Consider the following 6,812-nt stretch of genomic DNA (forward strand, 5'->3'; position numbering starts at 1 on the left):
TGTGAGTGTGTGAGTGTCTGAGTGTGTGAGTATCTGAGTGTGTGAGTATCTGAGTGTGTGAGTATCTGAGTGTGTGAGTGTCTGAGTATCTGCGTGTGTGAGTGTCTGAGTACCTGAGTGTGTGAGTGTCTGAGTGTGTGAGTATCTGAGTGTGTGAGTATCTGAGTATATGAGTATCTGAGTGTGTGAGTGTGTGAGTGTCTGAGTGTGTGAGTATCTGAGTGTGTGAGTATCTGAGTGTGTGAGTATCTGAGTGTGTGAGTATTTGAGTATCTGAGTGTGTGAGTATATGAGTATCTGCGTGTGTGAGTGTCTGAGTACCTGAGTGTGTGAGTGTCTGAGTGTGTGAGTATCTGAGTGTGTGAGTATCTGAGTGTGTGAGTATCTGAGTATATGAGTATCTGAGTGTGTGAGTGTCTGAGTGTGTGAGTGTGTGAGTGTCTGAGTGTGTGAGTATCTGAGTATATGAGTATCTGAGTGTGTGAGTGTGTGAGTGTCTGAGTGTGTGAGTATCTGAGTGTGTGAGTATCTGAGTGTGTGAGTATCTGAGTATATGAGTATCTGAGTGTGTGAGTGTCTGAGTGTGTGAGTGTGTGAGTGTCTGAGTGTGTGAGTATCTGAGTGTGTGAGTGTCTGAGTGTGTGAGTATCTGAGTATATGAGTATCTGAGTGTGTGAGTGTCTGAGTGTGTGAGTGTGTGAGTGTCTGAGTGTGTGAGTATCTGAGTGTGTGAGTGTCTGAGTATTTGAGTATCTGAGTGTGTGAGTATATGAGTATCTGAGTGTGTGAGTATATGAGTGTGTGAGTGTCTGAGTGTCTGAGTACCTGAGTGTGTGAGTGTCTGAGTGTGTGAGTATCTGAGTGTGTGTGTATCTGAGTGTGTGTGTGTATCTGAGTGTGTGAGTATATGAGTGTGTGAGTGTCTGAGTATATGAGTATCTGAGTGTGTGAGTGTCTGAGTATCTGAGTGTGTGAGTGTCTGAGTGTCTGAGTGTGTGAGTATCTGAGTGTGTGGGTATCTGAGTGGGTGTGTATCTGAGTGTGTATCTGAGTGTGTGGGTATCTGAGTGTGTGTGTATCTGAGTGTGTGTGTATCTGAGTGTGTGAGTATCTGAGTGTGTGAGTATCTGAGTGTGTGTGTATCTGAGTGTGTGTGTGTGTATCTGAGTGTGTGAGTGTGTGAGTATCTGAGTGTGTGAGTATCTGAGTGTGTGAGTATCTGAGTGTGTGGGTATCTGAGTGTGTGAGTATCTGAGTGTGTGGGTATCTGAGTGTGTGAGTATCTGAGTGTGTGGGTATCTGAGTGTGTGAGTATCTGAGTGTGTGCGTATCTGAGTGGGTGTGTATCTGAGTGTGTATCTGAGTGTGTGGGTATCTGAGTGTGTGGGTATCTGAGTGTGTGAGTATCTGAGTGTGTGGGTATCTGAGTGTGTGGGTATCTGAGTGTGTGAGTATCTGAGTGTGTGAGTATCTGAGTGTGTGAGTATCTGAGTGTGTGAGTATCTGGGTGTGTGAGTATATGAGTATCTGAGTGTGTGAGTGTCTGAGTATCTGAGTGTGTGAGTGTCTGAGTGTGTGAGTATCTGAGTGTGTGAGTATATGAGTATCTGAGTGTGTGAGTGTGTGAGTATCTGAGTGTGTGAGTGTCTGAGTGTGTGAGTATCTGAGTGTGTGAGTATATGAGTATATGAGTGTGTGAGTGTCTGAGTGTCTGAGTGTGTGAGTATCTGAGTGTGTGGGTATCCGAGTGGGTGTGTATCTGAGTGCGTATCTGAGTGTGTGAGTATCTGAGTGTGTGGGTATCTGAGTGTGTGTGTGTATCTGAGTGTGTGTGTATCTGAGTGTGTGAGTATCTGAGTGTGTGAGTATCTGAGTGTGTGTGTGTATCTGAGTGTGTGAGTGTGTGAGTATCTGAGTGTGTGAGTATCTGAGTGTGTGAGTATCTGAGTGCGTGAGTGTCTGAGTGTGTGAGTATCTCAGTGTGTGAGTATCTCAGTGTGTGAGTATCTGAGTGTGTGAGTATCTCAGTGTGTGAGTATCTCAGTGTGTGAGTATCTCAGTGTGTGAGTGTCTGAGTGCGTGAGTGTGTGAGGATCTGAGTGTGTGAGTGAGTATCTGATCTCAGTGTGTCTGTGTGTGAGTATCTGAGTGTGTGAGTGTGTGAGTGTCTGAGTGTGTGAGTGTGTGAGTGTCTGAGTGTGTGAGTATATGAGTATCTGAGTGTGTGAGTGTCTGAGTACCTGAGTGTGTGAGAATCTGAGTGTGTGAGTATCTGAGTGTGTGAGTATATGAGTATCTGCGTGTGTGAGTGTGTGAGTATCTGAGTGTGTGAGTATATGAGTATCTGAGTGTGTCAGTGTCTGAGTACCTGAGTGTGTGAGTGTCTGAGTGTGTGAGTATCTGAGTGTGTGAGTATCTGAGTGTGTGAGTATCTGAGTATATGAGTATCTGAGTGTGTGAGTGTCTGAGTGTGTGTGTATCTGAGTGTGTATCTGAGTGTTTGAGTATCTGAGTGTTTGGGTATCTGAGTGTGTGTGTATCTGAGTGTGTGTGTATCTGAGTGTGTGAGTATCTGAGTGTGTGAGTATCTGAGTGTGTGTGTATCTGAGTGTGTGTGTGTATCTGAGTGTGTGAGTGTGTGAGTATCTGAGTGTGTGAGTATCTGAGTGTGTGAGTATCTGAGTGTGTGGGTATCTGAGTGTGTGAGTATCTGAGTGTGTGAGTGTTTGAGTATCTGATCTGAGTGTTTGAGTATCTGATCTCAGTGTGTGAGTATCTGATCTCAGTGTCTGAGTGTGTGAGTATCTTAGTGTGTGAGTATCTTAGTGTGTGAGTTTCTGATCTGAGTGTGTGAGTATCTGAGTGTGTGAGTGTGTATCTGAGTGTGTGAGCGTGTAAATGTATGAGTGACTGAGTATCTTGTGTCTGAGTATCTTGTGTGTGAGGGTCTGAGTGTGTGAGTATCTGATCTGAGTGTGTGAGTATCTGATCTGAGTGTGTGAGTATCTGAGTGTGTGAGTGTGTGAGTGTCTGAGTGTGTGAGTGTCTGAGTGTGTGAGTATATGAGTATCTGAGTGTGTGAGTGTCTGAGTACCTGAGTGTGTGAGTGTCTGAGTGTGTGAATGTCTGAGTGTGTGAGTATCTGAGTGTGTGAGTATCTGATTGTGTGAGTATCTGAGTATCTGAGTGTGTGAGTGTCTGAGTGTGTGAGTGTGTGAGTGTCTGAGTGTGTGGGCATCTGAGTGTGTGAGTATCTGAGTGTGTGAGTATCTGAGTGTGTGAGTATTTGAGTATCTGAGTGTGTGAGTATATGAGTATCTGAGTGTGTGAGTGCCTGAGTACCTGAGTCTGTGAGTGTCTGAGTGTGTGAGTATCTGAGTGTGTGAGTATATGAGTATCTGAGTGTGTGAGTGTCTGAGTATCTGAGTGTGTGAGTGTCTGAGTGTCTGAGTGTGTGAGTATCTGAGTGTGTGAGTATCTGAGTGTGTGGGTATCTGAGTGGGTGTGTATCTGAGTGTGTATCTGAGTGTGTGAGTATCTGAGTGTGTGGGTATCTGAGTGTGTGAGTATCTGAGTGTGTGTGTATCTGAGTGTGTATCTGAGTGTGTGAGTATCTGAGTGTGTGGGTATCTGAGTGTGTGAGTATCTGAGTGTGTGAGTATCTGAGTGTCTGAGTGTGTGAGTATCTGAGTGTGTGAGTATATGAGTATCTGAGTGTGTGAGTGTCTGAGTACCTGAGTCTGTGAGTGTCTGAGTGTGTGAGTATCTGAGTGTGTGAGAATATGAGTATCTGAGTGTGTGTGTGTCTGAGTATCTGAGTGTGTGAGTGTGTGAGTGTCTGAGTGTCTGAGTGTGTGAGTATCTGAGTGTGTGAGTATCTGATCTGAGTGTGTGAGTATCTGAGTGTGTGAGTGTGTATCTGAGTGTGTGAGCGTGTAAATGTATGAGTGACTGAGTATCTTGTGTCTGAGTATCTTGTGTGTGAGGGTCTGAGTGTGTGAGTATCTGATCTGAGTGTGTGAGTATCTGATCTGAGTGTGTGAGTATCTGAGTGTGTGAGTGTGTGAGTGTGTGAGTATATGAGTATCTGAGTGTGTGAGTGTCTGAGTACCTGAGTGTGTGAGTGTCTGAGTGTGTGAATGTCTGAGTGTGTGAGTATCTGAGTGTGTGAGTATCTGATTGTGTGAGTATCTGAGTATCTGAGTGTGTGAGTGTCTGAGTGTGTGAGTGTGTGAGTGTCTGAGTGTGTGGGTATCTGAGTGTGTGAGTATCTGAGTGTGTGAGTATCTGAGTGTGTGAGTATTTGAGTATCTGAGTGTGTGAGTATATGAGTATCTGAGTGTGTGAGTGTCTGAGTACCTGAGTGTGTGAGTGTCTGAGTGTGTGAGTATCTGAGTGTGTGAGTATATGAGTATCTGAGTGTGTGAGTGCCTGAGTACCTGAGTCTGTGAGTGTCTGAGTCTGTGAGTATCTGAGTGTGTGAGTATATGAGTATCTGAGTGTGTGAGTGTCTGAGTATCTGAGTGTGTGAGTGTCTGAGTGTCTGAGTGTGTGAGTATCTGAGTGTGTGGGTATCTGAGTGGGTGTGTATCTGAGTGTGTATCTGAGTGTGTGAGTATCTGAGTGTGTGGGTATCTGAGTGTGTGTGTATCTGAGTGTGTGTGTATCTGAGTGTGTGAGTATCTGAGTGTGTGAGTATATGAGTATCTGAGTGTGTGAGTAAATGAGTATCTGCGTGTGTGAGTGTCTGAGTGTGTGAGTATCTGAGTATATGAGTATCTGAGTGTGTGAGTGTCTGAGTGTGTGAGTGTGTGAGTGTCTGAGTGTGTGAGTATTTGAGAATCTGAGTGTGTGAGTATATGAGTATCTGCGAGTGTGAGTGTCTGAGTACCTGAGTGTGTGAGTGTCTGAGTGTGTGAGTATCTGAGTGTGTGAGTATATGAGTATCTGACTGTGTGAGTGTCTGAGTATCTGAGTGTGTGAGTATCTGAGTGTGTGAGTGTCTGAGTACCTGAGTGTGTGAGTGTCTGAGTGTGTGAGTATCTGAGTGTGTGAGTATATGAGTATCTGAGTGTGTGAGTGTCTGAGTGTCTGAGTGTGTGAGTGTCTGAGTGTCTGAGTGTGTGAGTATCTGAGTGTGTGTGTATCTGAGTGTGTGTGTGTATCTGAGTGTGTGAGTGTGTGAGTATCTGAGTGTGTGAGTATCTGAGTGTGTGAGTATCTGAGTGTGTGGGTATCTGAGTGTGTGAGTATCTGAGTGTGTGGGTATCTGAGTGGGTGTGTATCTGAGTGTGTATCTGAGTGTGTGAGTATCTGAGTGTGTGGGTATCTGAGTGTGTGAGTATCTGAGTGTGTGTGTATCTGAGTGTGTATCTGAGTGTGTGAGTATCTGAGTGTGTGGGTATCTGAGTGTGTGAGTATCTGAGTGTGTGAGTATCTGAGTGTCTGAGTGTGTGAGTATCTGAGTGTGTGAGTATATGAGTATCTGAGTGTGTGAGTGTCTGAGTACCTGAGTCTGTGAGTGTCTGAGTGTGTGAGTATCTGAGTGTGTGAGTATATGAGTATCTGAGTGTGTGAGTGTGTGAGTATCTGAGTGTGTGGGTATCTGAGTGGGTGTGTATCTGAGTGTGTATCTGAGTGTGTGAGTATCTGAGTGTGTGGGTATCTGAGTGTGTGTGTATCTGAGTGTGTGTGTATCTGAGTGTGTGAGTATCTGAGTGTGTGAGTATCTGAGTGTGTGAGTATATGAGTATCTGAGTGTGTGAGTATATGAGAATCTGCGTGTGTGAGTGTCTGAGTACCGGAGTGTGTGAGTGTCTGAGTGTGTGAGTATCTGAGTATATGAGTATCTGAGTGTGTGAGTGTCTGAGTGTGTGAGTGTGTGAGTGTCTGAGTGTGTGAGTATTTGAGAATCTGAGTGTGTGAGTATATGAGTATCTGCGAGTGTGAGTGTCTGAGTACCTGAGTGTGTGAGTGTCTGAGTGTGTGAGTATCTGAGTGTGTGAGTATATGAGTATCTGACTGTGTGAGTGTCTGAGTACCTGAGTGTGTGAGTGTCTGAGTGTGTGAGTATCTGAGTGTGTGAGTATATGAGTATCTGAGTGTGTGAGTGTCTGAGTGTCTGAGTGTGTGAGTGTCTGAGTGTCTGAGTGTGTGAGTATCTGAGTGTGTGTGTATCTGAGTGTGTGTGTGTATCTGAGTGTGTGAGTGTGTGATTATCTGAGTGTGTGAGTATCTGAGTGTGTGAGTATCTGAGTGTGTGGGTATCTGAGTGTGTGAGTATCTGAGTGTGTGGGTATCGTAGTGGGTGTGTATCTGAGTGTGTATCTGAGTGTGTGAGTATCTGAGTGTGTGGGTATCTGAGTGTGTGAGTATCTGAGTGTGTGTGTATCTGAGTGTGTATCTGAGTGTGTGAGTATCTGAGTGTGTGGGTATCTGAGTGTGTGAGTATCTGAGTGTGTGAGTATCTGAGTGTGTGAGTATTTGAGTATCTGAGTGTGTGAGTATATGAGTATCTGAGTGTGTGAGTATATGAGTACCTGAGTCTGTGAGTGTCTGAGTGTGTGAGTATATGAGTATCTGAGTGTGTGTGTGTCTGAGTGTCTGAGTGTGTGAGTATCTGAGTGTGTGGGTATCTGAGTGGGTGTGTATCTGAGTGGGTGTGTATCTGAGTGGTGTATCTGAGTGTGTGAGTATATGAGTATCTGAGTGTGTGAGTGTCTGAGTGTCTGAGTGTGTGAGTATCGAGTGTGTGGGTATCTGAGTGGGTGTGTATCTGAGTGTGTATCTGAGTGTGTGAGTATCTGAGTGTG

The sequence above is a fragment of the Salmo trutta genome, chromosome 18, assembly GCF_901001165.1.
Source record: "Salmo trutta chromosome 18, fSalTru1.1, whole genome shotgun sequence".
Lineage (NCBI taxonomy): Eukaryota > Metazoa > Chordata > Actinopteri > Salmoniformes > Salmonidae > Salmo > Salmo trutta.